Here is a 15238-nt window from a genome sequence, read left to right as displayed (position 1 = left end):
CAATTCCAAAAAATCAGTTGCCCTCCTATACACAAAGGATAAGAAAGCAGAGAGGGAAATCAGAGAAGCATCACCTTTCACGATATCCACAAATAGCATAAAATATCTTGGGGTAAATCTAACCAAGGAAGTAAAGGATCTATTTGACAAGAACTTTAAGTCTTTGAAGAAAGAAATTGAGGGGGATACCAGAAAGTGGAAGGATCTCCCTTGCTCTTGGATTGGGAGGATCAACATAGTAAAAATGGCAATTCTACCAAGGGCAATTTATAGATTCAATGCAATCCCCATTAAAATCCCATCGAAATTCTTCACTGATCTTGAGAAGACATAAATCAACTTTATATGGAAAAACAAAACACCAAGGATAGCCAAAACAATCTTATACAATAAAGGAACTTCTGGAGGCATTACCATTCCTGACTTCAAACTCTGTTACAGAGCTTCAGTATTGAAAACAGCTTGGTATTGGCATAAAAACAAAGAAGTCGACCAATGGAACCAAATAGAAGATCAAGATTTTAACCCACAAACCTATGAACACCTAATTTTTGATAAAGGAGCTAAAAGTATTCAATGGAAGAAAGAAAGCATCTTCAACAAATGGTGCTGGCACAACCGGCTGTCAACCTGTAGAAGAATGAAAATAGATTCATATCTATTGCCATGCACAAAACTCAAGTCCAAATGGATTAAAGACCTCAATATCAGGCTGAACACACTGAACCTAATAGAAGAGAAAGTGGGAAGTACTCTACAACAGATGGACACAGGAGAGCACTTCCTACGTATATCCTCAGCAGCACAGACATTAAGGACAACATTGAATAAATGGGACCTAGTGAAACTGAGAAACTTCTATAAAGCAAAGGACACTGTCACTAAGACAAAAAGGCAACCTACTGACTGGGAGAAGATCTTCACCAACCCTGCAATAGACAAAGGTCTGATCTCTAAAATATATAAAGAACTCAAGAAACTAGACTTTACAATGCTTATTAACCCAATTAAAAAATGGGGCACTGAACTGAACAGAGAATTCTCGACAGAAGAAATTCAAATGGCCAAAAGACACTTAAGGTCATGCTCAACCTTCTTGGCAATCAGGGAAATGCAAATTAAAACAACTTTGAGATACCATCTTATACCTGTCAGAATGGCTAAAATCAAAAACTCCAATGATAGCCTTTGCTGGAGAGGTTGTGGAGAAAGGGGTGCACTCATCCATTGCTGGTGGGAATGCAAACTTGTGCAACCACTTTGGAAATCAGTGTGGCGGTTTCTCAGGAAATTCGGGATCAACCTACCCCAAGATCCAGTAATACCACTCTTGGGAATATACCCAAGAGATGCCCTATCATATGACAAAAGCATTTGTTCAACTATGTTCATAGCAGTATTATTTGTAATAGCCAGAACCTGGAAACAACCTAGATGTCCTTCAATGGAAGAATGGATGAAGAAAGTGTGGAATATATACACATTAGAGTACTACTCAGCGATAAAAAACAATGACTTCTCGAATTTTGCATGCAAATGGATGGAAATAGAAAACACTATCCTGAGTGAGGTATCCCAGACCCAAAAAGATGAACATGGGATGTACTCACTCATAATTGGTTTCTAGCCATAAATAAAGGATATTGAGCAAATAATTTGTGATCCTAGAGAAACTAAATAAGAAGGTGAACCCAAAGAAAAACATATAGTCATCCGCTTGGATATGGGAAGTAGACAAGATTGCCGGGCAAAAACTGGGTACTTGGGGGTGAGGTGGCATGGGGCTAAGGGGAATTGAGGTGATAAACGTGAGAAGAGGAGGATTGGGGGAGCTTGGGGAAATGGAATGGGATGGTTGGGACACGGGAGCAGAGAAATATATATCCTAATTAAGGGAGCCACCTTAGGGTTGACAAGAGACTTGACTCTAGAGGGGCTCGCAGGTGTTTAGGGAGATGTCCCCAGTTAGTACCTTGGGCAACTGAGGAGAGGGAACCTGGAATGACCCTATCCTATAGCCATACTTATGAATATCTTGCATATCACCTTAGAACCTTCGTGTGGCGATGGATCGAGATAGAGACAGAGACCCACATAGGAGCACTGGACTGAGCTCTTAAGATCCAAATGAGGAGCAGAAGGAGGGAGAACATGAGCAAGGAAGTCAGGACCACGAGGGGTGCACCCACTCATTGTGACAGTGGAACTGATCTATTGGGAGCTCACCAAGGACAGCGGGACTGGGACTGAATAAGCATGGGATGAAACCGAACTTTCTGAACATGGCGGACAATGAAGGCTGATGAGAAGCCAAGGACAATGGCACTAGGTTTTGATCCTAATACATGAACTGGCTTTGTGGGAGCCTAGCCTGTTTGGATGCTCACCTTCTGGACCTGGATAGAAGTGGGAGGACCTTGGACTTCCCGCAGGGCAGGGAATCTGGACTGCTCTTCATTCTTGAGAGGGAGGGGGAATAGAGTGGGGGGGAGGAAGAGAGGAGGAGGGGATTGGGGGAGGGGGCAATGTGTGGGAGGAAAGGGAGGGAAATGGGAAATGGGGAGGAGGCGGGAACTTTTTTTTTTCTTCAACTACTAAAAAAATAAAAAAAAAAAAGAAAAAAATATATTATCATTGAAGATTCTGTAAACTTCACACAGGTGTTCTTCCCTTTTAGAGGTGATAGTTGGTGAGAGACAGATGTTTGATATAAATTAAATTTTTTTTAATAGTGACTTGCATCTAAATTATTTACATTTCCAGACAAAATCTTTTTTCATATAGGGTTTCAACTGTCTTTGGCCGAAAATTACTCATATGAGTGTGGAATAAATCCCTGCTAGAGCTGCAGCTAGTGCGAACTTTTGTTTCCTGATATTGTTTATTATTTGTGTCTTTCCCCATTGTTTTCGAATTAGACATTGGTACAATTTTAAGGCTTTCCAGTGTCTGTACAAATTTTATTTATCCTTGTTTTTCTGATTTAATTTAATTTAAATGATATTTCTATCTTTATTCTTTAGTTGCATTTTGTCACTTTCAATTTTATTTTATTCATTTATTTTTCTGTTTTTATTGAGCTATACATTTTTGTTTGCTCCCTTTTCTTCCTCCCTCTCCTTTTCTACCCTGTCCCATGACTCCCACACTCCCCACTTACTCGGGAGATCTTGTCTTTTTCTCCTTCCTATATTGATCCATGAATGTCTCTCTTAGAGTCCTCTTTGTTGTCTAGTTTCTCTGAGGTTGTGGTCTGTAGGCTGTATTTTTTTCTTTTTTCTTTATGTCTAAAGTCACTTATGAGTGAGTACGTATTATATTTGTTTTTCTTGGTCTGGGTTACTTCACTCAATATAGTTTTTTTAGCTCTATCCTTTTGCCTTCAAATGTCAAGATTTCATCAATTTTTTTTTTACGACTGTCCAGTATGCCATTGTGTAAAGGTGCCACATTTTCTTTATCCATTCTTTGGTTTAAGGGCATCTAGATATTTTCTGGGTTCTGGTTATTACAAATAATGCTGCTATGAACATAGTTGAACATGTTTTTGTAGTATGATTGAACATCCTTTAGGTAAATGCCCAAGAGTGGTATTGCTGGTTGATTGTAGGTTGTAGGTTGATTTCCAATTTTCTGAGAAACCTCCATACTGCTTTCCAGAGTGGTTGTATGAGTTTGTATTCATACCAACAAAGGGGGAGTGCTCCTCTTCCCTTACATCCTCTCCAGCATAAGAAGTCATCAGTGTTTTTTATTTTGGCCATTCTGACAGTTGTAAGATGGAATCTCAGAGTTTTTTTTTTTCTTTTTTGATTTGCATTTCTCTGATAGCCAAGGATGTTGAGCATTTCCTTAACTGTCTTTCAGCCATTTTAGATTCAGCTGTTGAGAGTTTTCTGTTTAGGTCTGTGTTCCATCTTTTTATTGGATTTTTTGCTCTTTTGATGACTAATTTTTGAGTTCTTTATCTGATTTTGGAGATCAGACCTCTGTCTGATGTGGGGTTGGTGAAGATCTTTTCCCATTCTGTAGGCTGTAGTTTTGTCTTGTTGACTGTGTACTTTGCAAGGCAGAAGTTTCTCAGTTTCAGAAGATCCCATTTATTAATTGTTTCTCTCAGTGTCTGTGCTACTGCGGTTGTATTTAGGAAATGGTCTCTTTTGCCAATGCGTTCAAGTGTATGTCCCACTTTCTGTCTATGAGGTTCAGTGCAATTGGTTTTATGTTGAGGTTTTTAATCTATTTGGATTTGAGTTTTGTTCATGGTGACAGATATGGATCTATTTGCATTCTTCTACATGTTGGTATCAAATTAGGCCAGCACCATTTGCTGAATATACTTTCTTTATTCTGTTTTATTTTTTTATCTTTATTTTTTTGTCAAAAATCAGGTGTTCGTAGGTGTGTGGATTGATATCTGGGTCTTCAATTTGATTCTATTGGTCCTTCTGTCTGTTTTTATGCCAATAGCAGGCTGTTTTTATTACTGTAGCTCTGTAGTAGAGTTTGAAGTGAAGGATTGTGATGCCTCCAAAAGTTCCTTTATTATACAGAATTATTTTGGCTAATCTGTTTTTTTAATTTTTCCATATGAAGTTGGATATTGTTCTTTCAAGGTCTGTGAAGTATTTTGCTGAGATTTTGATGGGCATTGCATTGAATCTGTAGATTGCTTTTGGTAGTATTGGCATTTTTACTATGTTAATTCTACCTACCCAAGAGCTTGGTAGGTATTTCCATTTTCTGGTGTCTTCTTCAATTTCTTTCTTCAAAGATTTAAAGTTCTTGTTATATGGGTCTTTCACTTATTTGGTTTGAGTTACTCCAAGATATTTTATGTTATTTGTGGCTATTGAGAAGGTTGATATTTTTCTGCTTTCTTTCTCAGCTCATTTATCAACTTTATAAAGGAGGGCTACTGATTTTTTTGATTAATCTTGTATCCTGCTATGTTACTGTAGGTGTTTATGAGATGTAGGAGTTCCCTGGTAGAATTTTTTGGGTCACTCATGTATATTATAATATCATCAGGAAATAGTGAAAGTTTGACTTCTTCTTTTCCAGTTTGTATCCCTTTGAACTCTTTTTGTTGTCTTATTGCTCTTGCAAGAACTTGGATAAAAGTTTGTCTATCTTGTTGATTTTCTCGAGGAACCAACTCTTTGTCTCATTGATTCTTTGTATTATTTTCTTTGTTTATATTTTGTTGATTTTGGCTCTCAATTTGATTATTTCTTTCATCTAGTCCTCCTGGGTGAGATTGCTTCTTTTTGTTTTATAGCTTTCAGGTGTGGGATTTTTCACTAGTGTGGGATTTTTCAAGCTTCTGTATGTAGGCATTTAGTGCTCTGAACTTTCCTCTTAACACTGCTTTCATTGTGTCTCATAAGTTTGGCTATGTTATACAGTCATTTTTGTTGAATTTTAGAAAGTATTTAATTTCTTTCTTGACCCACTGGTGATTCATTGTTCAATTTCCATGTGTTTGTGGGCTTCCTGAAATTAGTGCTTCTGTTGAATTCTAACTTTAAGCCATGGTGATCTGATAAGATGCAAGGGGTGATTCCATTTTTTTTTTTGTATATGTTGAGGTCTGTTTTGTTACTGAGTATGTAGTCAATTTTTGAGAAGGTTCTATGAGGTGCTGAGAAGAAGGTATATTGTTTTATGTTTGGATGAAATGTTCTATAGATGTCTGTTAAGTCCACTTGATTCATAACATCTATTAGTTTCCTTGTTTTTCTGTTAAGTTTCTGTCTTGCAGTCCTGGCCAGTGGTGAGAGTGGGGTATTGAAGTCTTCCACTATTAATGTGTGGGGTTTAATGTGTGACTTAAGCTTTGGTAATGTTCCTTTTAAATATGAGGGTGCCCTTGTATTTGGGGCATAGATGTTCAGAATTGACATATTCCCTTGATAGATTTTTTTCTGTGACAAACATGAAATGTGCTCCTTTGTCTTTTTTGCTTGGTTTTAGTTTGAAGTCTCTCTTGTTGGATATTATGATAGCTGCACTGGTTTGTTTCTTAGGTCCATTTGATTGAAAAAATTTCCAAACCCTTTACTCTGAACTGATATCTGTCTTTAAGGTTGAGGTATGTTTCTTGCAAGCAGCAGAAGGATGGATTGTTTTTGTATTCAATCTATTAGTCTGTGTCTTTTTATAGGTAAGTTGAGATCATTTATATTAAGAAATATTAATGACCAGTGATTGCTAGTTCCTGTCAGTTTAGTTTTGGTTGATGATGATGCTATTGTGTGTAGTTTTTCCTTCTTTGGAATTTGCTGTTGTGAGACCATCTATTGTCTGTGTTTTTGTGGATGTAGCTGACTTCCTCTGGTTGGAGTTTTCCTTCCAGGACTTTATGTAGGACTAGATTTGTGTCTAGGTATTATTTAAATATGGTTCTCTTATGAAATATCTTGTTTTCTCCATCTATGGTGATTGAAAGTTTTGCTGAGTTTAGTAGTCTGGGCTGGCATGGCTGGCATCCATGGTTTCTTAATGTCTGCGTAATGTTTGACCAGGACCTTCTGGATTTCATTGTTTCCACTGACAATTCAGGTGTAATTCTGATAGGTCTGCCTTTATATGTTACTTGGCCTTTTTCCTTTGCAGCTCTTAATATTCTTACTTTATTTTGTATGTTTAGTGTTTTGATTATTATGTGGCGAGGGGACTTGGTCAAGTTTATGGTCAAGTTTATTTGGTGTTCTGTAGGCTTCTTGTATTTTCATATGCATGTCCTTTTTTAGGTTTCTGGGAAATTTTTCTTCTATGGTTTTTGTTGAATATATTTTCTTTGCCTTTGAGTTGACCTTCTCCTATCCCTATTATTTTTAAGTTTGGTCTTTTCATGGTGTTCCATATTTCCTTGATGTTTTGTGTTAGCCTTTGTTAGAGTTAAATTTTTCTTTGACCTATGCATCTATTTTTTCTATCATATCTTCAGCTTCTGAGAGTGTTTCTTTCATATCTTGTATTTTGCTGTTTATCCTTGCATTTGTAGTTCCTCATTGTTTATCCATATTTTCCATTTCCAGAATTCCCTTGGTTTGTGTTTTCTTTATTCCTCTATTTCAGTTTTCAAGTTTGAGTCTTTTCTTTCACCTGTTTGATTGCATTTTCTTGGTTTTCTTTAAGGGATTTGCTGATTTCTTCCAAGTTCTTTTTGTCTTTCCTCCATTTCCATGAGTGAATTTTTCATTTTCTCTCTAAGGTCCTCAAATATTTTCCTAAAGTTCTTTTTAAGGTTATTTTCTTCTGATTCATCTGTGTTGGGGTGTTCAAGACTTGCTGTTGTACAGCCACTAGTTTTTGGTGGTGTCTGTTGCTCTTTGTGTTTTGAGTGTGTTCTTACTTTGTTGTTTATCCACATTTTCCCCCAATTAGTGTAATTGGGGTTGTGTCTCTGATGATCACTTCTCCAGGTGCCACTGGGTTCAAGGCTCCGAGAATTGCTACTTGAGGTGGAGTTGGGCAATGATTCTGGTTGCTTGGTGTATTTTAAATTAAAACATAATTTTATTACTCCTCACTTCCCTTTCCTTCCTTCAGTATCTCCGCACCATGCTTGCTCACTCTCAAATTGATAGCCTATTTTTCTTGGATAATTACTACTATTTTTTATTTTTTTTAGTTGAAAACCTGATATAAAAATCTTATAAGTATACTCATTTAAACTGAGTCACATATCCCTCGTCCCTGTAAAATTAGCTGTGTATACTTGTTTTGTAATTTGTTTACAACTGCTTTGCTACTTGCTTTATAACTTCCCTTTCAGATTTTTTTGAACAAGCTAAATAATTGCATAGTCACACACTCTGTGTCAGTCACTCATGAGGGATATAGAAAGAAAGCATGGATCCTGTCTGTTTCTAAGACACACTAACGATAGGTTTGACAGCTGCATGGAGAATCTGCTGTGTGTTGAGTAAGTCTCTGGCTCAGCCTCAGCCTTTACTGACCCAGTTGACTAATGCCTGGGTGAGGAGTGCCAGACTAAGAGCTCGAGCCAGAGTGTCCAGAGCCCAGCCTAACTTTGGCCATAGATCAGTGAAGGTCAGTGACCACTTCAAGGCTGGAGGAGGCCACCTGGTAGGAGGAGCAGGGTCCCACAAACAGGCTAAAGAGTCAGAGACTCTCTGTTTTGGTTGTTGTAAACCCTTTCAGGCTTCCTAAGAGAGGGCACTGTTTTCATTCATTTCAAGATGAAAATGGTAACTGAAGAGCAAAGAATACTGAAGGGATTATTTTACCAAAAAATATCCAAGAGGGCATCATTAGCAATGACTGCACTATTGAATAAATAAAGTCTGGCTAAAAACTATGTGGGGAACTTCTACAAAGATTTATAAGAAATCAATTCCTGTGGCTAACTATTGGCCCTAAATACCTAAGTAAAGGCAATATTTCAGAGTTCTTGGCCCATGGGCATATCTGCAGGAGACGATCCCAATTCTTGACTATTTCTGGAATATACATCCTATTGTGGGTCACATCATATCCTGAACTGTATAAGCAAAGAAAGCTAGCTGAGCATGTGCAACCTAGCAAGCAAGGGTGCTTTTGTTTTTTCTCTGCTCTTCATTGTGGACACGGTATGACTAGCTGCTTGAATTCCTGCCTTACCTTTCCCTCAATTGTGGATTGTTATCTGGAACTGTAGGCTGAGCAAACCCTTTCCTGTCCTAGGCTGCTCTCTGTCAAAAGTGTTTTATTACTGCAATAGAAATGAAAATAGAGTAATGCCTTAGGAACATCTGTAATATTTAAGAGTTGGAAGACTTGTAAATCAGTTTTTAATAAATTATGCAGGTAAAGAACATATTATATTAAAAATATGAAAAATGAGTTAAATATTATTGCTAAACTTGGTGACACACACCTTTAAAACTAGCCCTTGGGGGACGGAGGGAGTGGATATCTGTGGATCCAGATCAGACTGGTCTGAATAGTTCCAGGCCAGGCAGGACTACATAGTGAGATCCTGTCTCCCAAAATAAATATTATTGTTTGAGGCATGAAACTAAATCAAGTTTTGAAAAGACTTATTTTATTGAAAGATGTTAAAACACACAAAGATTTGTGTTTGTGTGTGTGTGTGTGCACATGAGCACACACGTGCACATATTGAAGCATGTATGTGAAGATGACAGATCTCTCCTTCCATCACGTGGACCTGGGGACTGCACCAAGGCTCTCAGGCTCAACAGAAGTCCTTTTACTTGCTGAGCCATCTCACTGGCTCTCCATACTTTTGTTGTTATAGAATTGAGATTGATAGTTTATGTTATTTTTTCTTTTACTCCTTTTCTCAATAAATAATAATAATAATAATAATAATAATAATAATAATAATAATACTTTGGAATAATGAGTTCAAGACACCAAGATGTGTGGGAAATGAAACCGAGAATGACATTTTCATGCATCATGGAGTGAGTGCCAAACTTTACAACAAATGACACCAATGCCTACTTCAAAGTTAATTCATATAACCTCAAGCTGGGATTCATGTGTGTCTGCAAGGCTCAAATAAATCAAATCAAAAATAAAAGAGGAAATGTTACCAACACTGATATTATACATTGCTGTCCTGTGATCAGAAATTTTAAGTGGTGTCACGATCAAGACCCCAGTGGACTGCATTCATTCTGAAGGCTGTAGATCCAAGTTTGTGCAGATTTCTGGCAAGTTTTTTTTTTTTTCAGTTCCCTTACACACAGTTCTGTGCCCCTCAGAACCACAAGTAACAAAGGCCTAATGAAGACCTTCACACAGAACAGAAGATCTTTCCATGATGACATTTTTCTTCCTTGTTACTCACTTATTTAAGGGGAAAAAACTTACAGATTGCCGTCCCAGACAACAGCCCTCTGCGCAATCAGGAAGGGAGCCTAGTTGCTGGAAGCAGAGCTGGAAGCCAGAGAGCAAAGGAGGGAAGTGGACACTTTTTTTTTTTTTGCATTTTTTTTTTATTGCGAAAAGAAGAAAAAAAAACATAAACAAAAAACAAGTTTCCACCTCCTCCCAGCCTCCCATTTCCCTTCCCCTCCTCCCACCCTTCTCCCCCTCCTCCCACCCTTCTCCCCCTCCTCCCACCCTTCTCCCCCTCCCCCCACTCCTCTCCCCCTCCCTCTCCAGTCCACAGAGCAGTCCGGGTTCCCTGCCCTGTGTTAAGTCCTAGGTCCTTCCCCCTCCGTCCATATCTAGGAAGGTGAACATCCAAACTGGCTAGGCTCCCACCAAGCCAGCACATTAAGCAGGATCAAAACCCCGTGCCATTGTCCTTTGCTTCTCATCAGCCCTCATTGTTCGCCATGTTCAGAGAGTCCAGTTTTATTTTTTTTAAAGTCATATAATGTAATAACACCTTGCTGTGGTGGTACATGGATATAAGCTCAGGAAGTTGAGACAAAGGTTTAGAGCTAGAGCGTCAACTGTAAGATCCTGCTTCAGAGCACAGATATGTAAGCAAGGAGTCTGTTTTGCACCATATAAAATCGGTGATGCGTGTCATAAGAACACCAGAGCTCTTCTTCCTTTCCTCATGACAGGGCTGCCCAGCTTCCATTTCCCACACAATTTTCATGTACTTTGAAACCTTCAGTTTCATTATTTCCGCTGTTCCCACCATCTGGTAACCTGGCAGCTTTATGGTGTTCTCGGGTTTGCTGATGAGCCAGGACACAGCGGTGGGAGGCAGTGGTACTGTTTGTGTTTTTGTGAACAGTTTGGGCTGGGAAGCATTAGCTATCTGTCATAAGGCACTGAGATAAGAGTGCACTTTGCCTCTTTCATAAATTCACTGTCTACTGCCCTTCACAAAAGAAGTATGAGTCCCATCACTATTGGATAAAAAAGTGAGTTGTATTTAAAAAAAACATTTATTTTACTCTTTGGGTTTATAATATAAATTACATCATTTTCCTCTTTCCTTTTCTACCTCCAGACCTCTCTTTTTTCTCTTTCAAATCCATAACCTTTCATTAATTTTTGCTTTATACATACATGGGTATTCATATCCACACATATTTCTAAATACATAAACATGACCTGCTCAATCTGTATATTGTTACTTATATGAATATGCTTTCAGGGCTAAACATTTGATATTAGATGACTAATTCATTTGCTGTTTCTTGGAGAAGATTATTTCTCCCACTCTCAACATTCCTTAAGTTGCATGTAGATTTGTACAGGGTTGAGGTTTCATGGGCCTCCTGTCCACTTTAGTACATTTATTATTATCCTTGTTTGGCTCACATTTAGGCAGTCATTTTGGTGAGGTTCTATGGTTGTAGCTTCTGACTTTACCATGAGACAAAAATCTCAGCAAACTCACCAATCCTCTCACCCTTACGATCTTTCTACCATCTCTTCTGCAATGATTCCCCAATGATTTGGTTCAGGGGTTGTACTATAGATATATCTGTTGGGACTGGGATCCACAGCTATTCATTTTGATTGGCTATAGTTTTCATCTTCTGGAAGAGAAGTTTCCTTGATTAGGGGTGAGGATGATTATCTGTGAGTATAAGGATAAAAGTTTAGAATGTAGTTAGGGATTATGCTGGTTTAGTAATGTGGTTGTAGGTTCTTCTCCTAGATCCTAGACTTCATTATCCCTGAGTGATTGGCTAGGTTTCCAGTACCAGGCATGATTCCCCTCTTCTTAAGGAGGTATGACTGCATCCTTAGGGTTATCATGCCATGCTGGTTATTGGTATGGCTCATAGATGTTATATTACGGCTGGGTAGGACTGTTGTTTACTTCCCTTGTTTGAAAGCCAGAATGGCCTCTTTTAGAACCATGAAAACTAATGCTGAAGAAAAATGATTTCAGGTAAGTTCTAGTTCAGGGGCCTCTAGACCTTGGGTCTGAGCTGCATGGTGTCTTCAGAAATAGGGACTTATTTCCCACCTGGGGACTGGTGATCAGTAAAGGGTGATGTCAATAGCTTCTAATGTCTTAGGAGTCTCTTAGACAACCTTGACCAACCACTCCAAAAAGTGTTTCCTATGCTTGGTGCTGGGATTTTGTTAGATGGCATTTGATTCTTAGATTAATTTTGGCTACCCAGGCTCATGTAGTCTATACTATGCATGTGGTCATTCCATATGAATTTTAGTTTTTTTCTGTTTCTATGAAGAATGAGATGGGCTCTTAAATTTCTAATCTGAGCTTTGTCAGCTCAGATTAGAAAACTTCAAGTGAACTAGACTTGTATGTTTAAACACAGATTTATGTGGATCACAATTCTTTGTGATAAGTCTCTGTTAATGAGTTTTCATGACTTTCAAAGACATCTTTACTCCTCTCTCCTTCTGTATTTATGTTCCCCCTTCTGAATTAGAGCTCTCCCTGTTCTTTCCATTTCCCCATTTACATCACTTATACCCTGCTGTTCTCCTCTCTAATGCTGACAGTAGTACTCCTTTTTGCTTTCCTGGTTTCTGTAGTTACTTCAGGATGTGTACTCATATTCTAAATTTGGGCCTAGGAACCTCAGATGAGAAATTAACATGTAACATTTGCCTTTCTGTATTTGGGTTATCTAAGTTAATATAATCCTTTCTAGTTCTATCCATTTTCCTGGAAAGTTCCTGATTTCATTTTTCTTTACAACTGAATAGTATTCCATAGTGTAGATGCATTACATTTTCTTTATCCAATGTTCAGCTGCAGGACATTTAGGTTGTTTCCACTTCCTAGGTGTCGTGCATAGTCAGTTAACATGGCTGAGCAAGTTACTGACGAGTAGGGTTTCTGTTGCGTAGGATGTTGAATCATTTTGGCATATGGCAAGGATTGGTATAACTGGGTCATATTGTAGATTTATATTCAGCTTTTTGAGAATTCTCCACACTGATTTCCAGAGTGGCTGGATCAGTTTGCAATCTCACTAACAGGGAATGAAGGGTCTTATTCCCCCATACTCCTTCCAGCATGTGCTGTTAGGTTGTTTCGCTGATCTTTCCCATTCTGACTGGGATAAGATGAAATCTCAATAATGTTTTGATTTGCATTTCCCTAATTATAAAGGATGGTGAATGTTTTTTTGAGATATTTCTTAGTCATTTATTCTTATTCTTTTCTTTCTTTTTATTTAGAATTCTCATTTAGGTCTCAGGTCTATTTTCTGAATGGACTCCTCCTCTGTTGACTCTGACATCTGAGACTTATAAAAGTATATATGTGTACTCTGGGCATTAATCCCCTGTCATATGCAAAGTTTCTATTCCATTCTGCTTTATCCAGTTGATGTGATGTTCTGTTTACACGGGCAGAAGATTTTTTTTAGTTTTAAGTCCCACTTATGGTATTTATAATAATACAAATCACTGTTGTTTGTGATATATGTATATGTGTGTCTGCATGTGTTTTATATGGTATATCCCATGTGTTTTTAACTTCTTCAGGATGTTTACATGAAGCCATGTTGAAATTGTCAAATGCCCTTTATATTAGATAGCCAACTGGTATACTCTTCCCTGGGAAAGACCATTTCTCCTGTTCTCAGCGTTCCTCATTTGCCTGTAGCTCTTTGCTTAGGTGAGAGGCCTTGTGAGCTTTCCCCATTCTCCATTAGCATGTCTATTGGTAAAATGCTTGTTCAAGTCATGTTTGGGCAGCCATGTTGATATAAATTCATGGATGAAGCTTCTGACATTTCTAGGAGACACAATCTGGAAACAAACTTGCTCCTTATGCTATTAAAAATCTTTGTGCTCTCCTTCAGTGATCTCCGAACCTTGGGTCCAGCAGTTCTGTCATAGATGTATCAGTTTGATATAATAGCATCATAAACTGAAAAAGAAATAAACTATTATCCTCAAAGTGTCTTTTTCTCTACCTATGGAGAAAAAAGCATGACTTCTGTCCTTTATTTATATTATTTATTGCATTTATTGATTTGTGTTATTGAGGTAGTCTCACACTCCTGGAATGAAATTAGCCTAGTTATGATGTATGATCTTGCTATATTCTTGAATTTAGTTTACAAGTATTTTGTCAAGAATTTTTGTATCTGCATCTATCATGGGATTGGTTTTTGGCTTCCTTCTCTGGCTATATATTTATTTGGTTTTGGTATCTGCCTAATACTGCCTTCAAAAAGCAAATTTCATAGTGTTCCTTTTCTTTCCATCTTATAGAATGATTGGAAAGTATCTGTGTTATATTATCTTAGACAGTTTTGTGGAGTTCAGCAGTGAATCCATCTACTCCTGATTTAAAAATGTTTTATGTGTTTGAGTATTTTGCCTGCTTATATTTGTGTGAGTCATATTTGTGTTCAAAATATCCAGAAGAGGGCATTGTATCACTGGGATTGGAGTTATGGACACTGTGAACCACCTTCTGAGTGCTAGGTATTGATCCCAAGTTCTGAGGAAAAGCAACAATTTCTCTTAAGCTGTTAGCCATCTTCAGCTCTTCTGGCTTTTCTTTGTAGGAAGACATTTACTTTTTGCTAAAATATTGCCATTATTAATTTATTTAAATTTTATAGATCTTCTCAGTTTAATAGATCATACCAGTTTAGAAATTTATCCAGGTGTTCTGACTTGTAGTATAACATTGCATAGTATTTTCTAGTGATTGGGTCAGGTAGAGGTATGTTGTAACACCTCTCTGTTCATTTCTAATTTTACTAATTTGTAACTTCTTTTTTTCTTTGTTTAGTTTGATGGGTTGTTTTCAGTATTGTCCATATATTGAAACAACCATCTATTTGCTTATTTGATCTTATTTGTGGATCCATATTTGTTCTTATTTCTTATTCTATACTGGCTTTGCTTTATCTTCGTATCTTTCTACAGGTTTCAGGTATATCACTCTGTTTTATCTGAGACCTCTCTGACTTTAATAAATATCCTTACTTAAATTTTGTGTGTGCATGAGTGTGTTTTTCTACACATATTTAAGTGCATAGTCATATTAGTGTTTGTGGAGGTCAGAAGGGGACATCATATGTCCTGTAACTGGAGTTACAGACAGTTGTGAGCCGCTGTGTGGATGCTGGGAACTGAAGCTTGGGTCCTCTGCAAGAGCAGCCAGTGCTTTAACTGCCAAGATACCTCTTCTGCCCTCTCTTTGACCTTTTAATACATTTACTTACAGCTATATCCATCCTTTCCACATCTGTCATGAATGTAACCTAAGGAATCTGATAGCTTGTGTTATAATTTTTATTTGATTGTTTGGATTAGAAAATACTTTTTCTCCAGTTTT

The sequence above is a fragment of the Microtus oregoni genome, unplaced genomic scaffold (assembly GCF_018167655.1).
Source record: "Microtus oregoni isolate MIOR12 unplaced genomic scaffold, Mior012 000046F_ref0000063, whole genome shotgun sequence".
NCBI classification, from domain to species: Eukaryota; Metazoa; Chordata; class Mammalia; order Rodentia; family Cricetidae; genus Microtus; species Microtus oregoni.
This window is presented reverse-complemented; position numbering follows the sequence as displayed.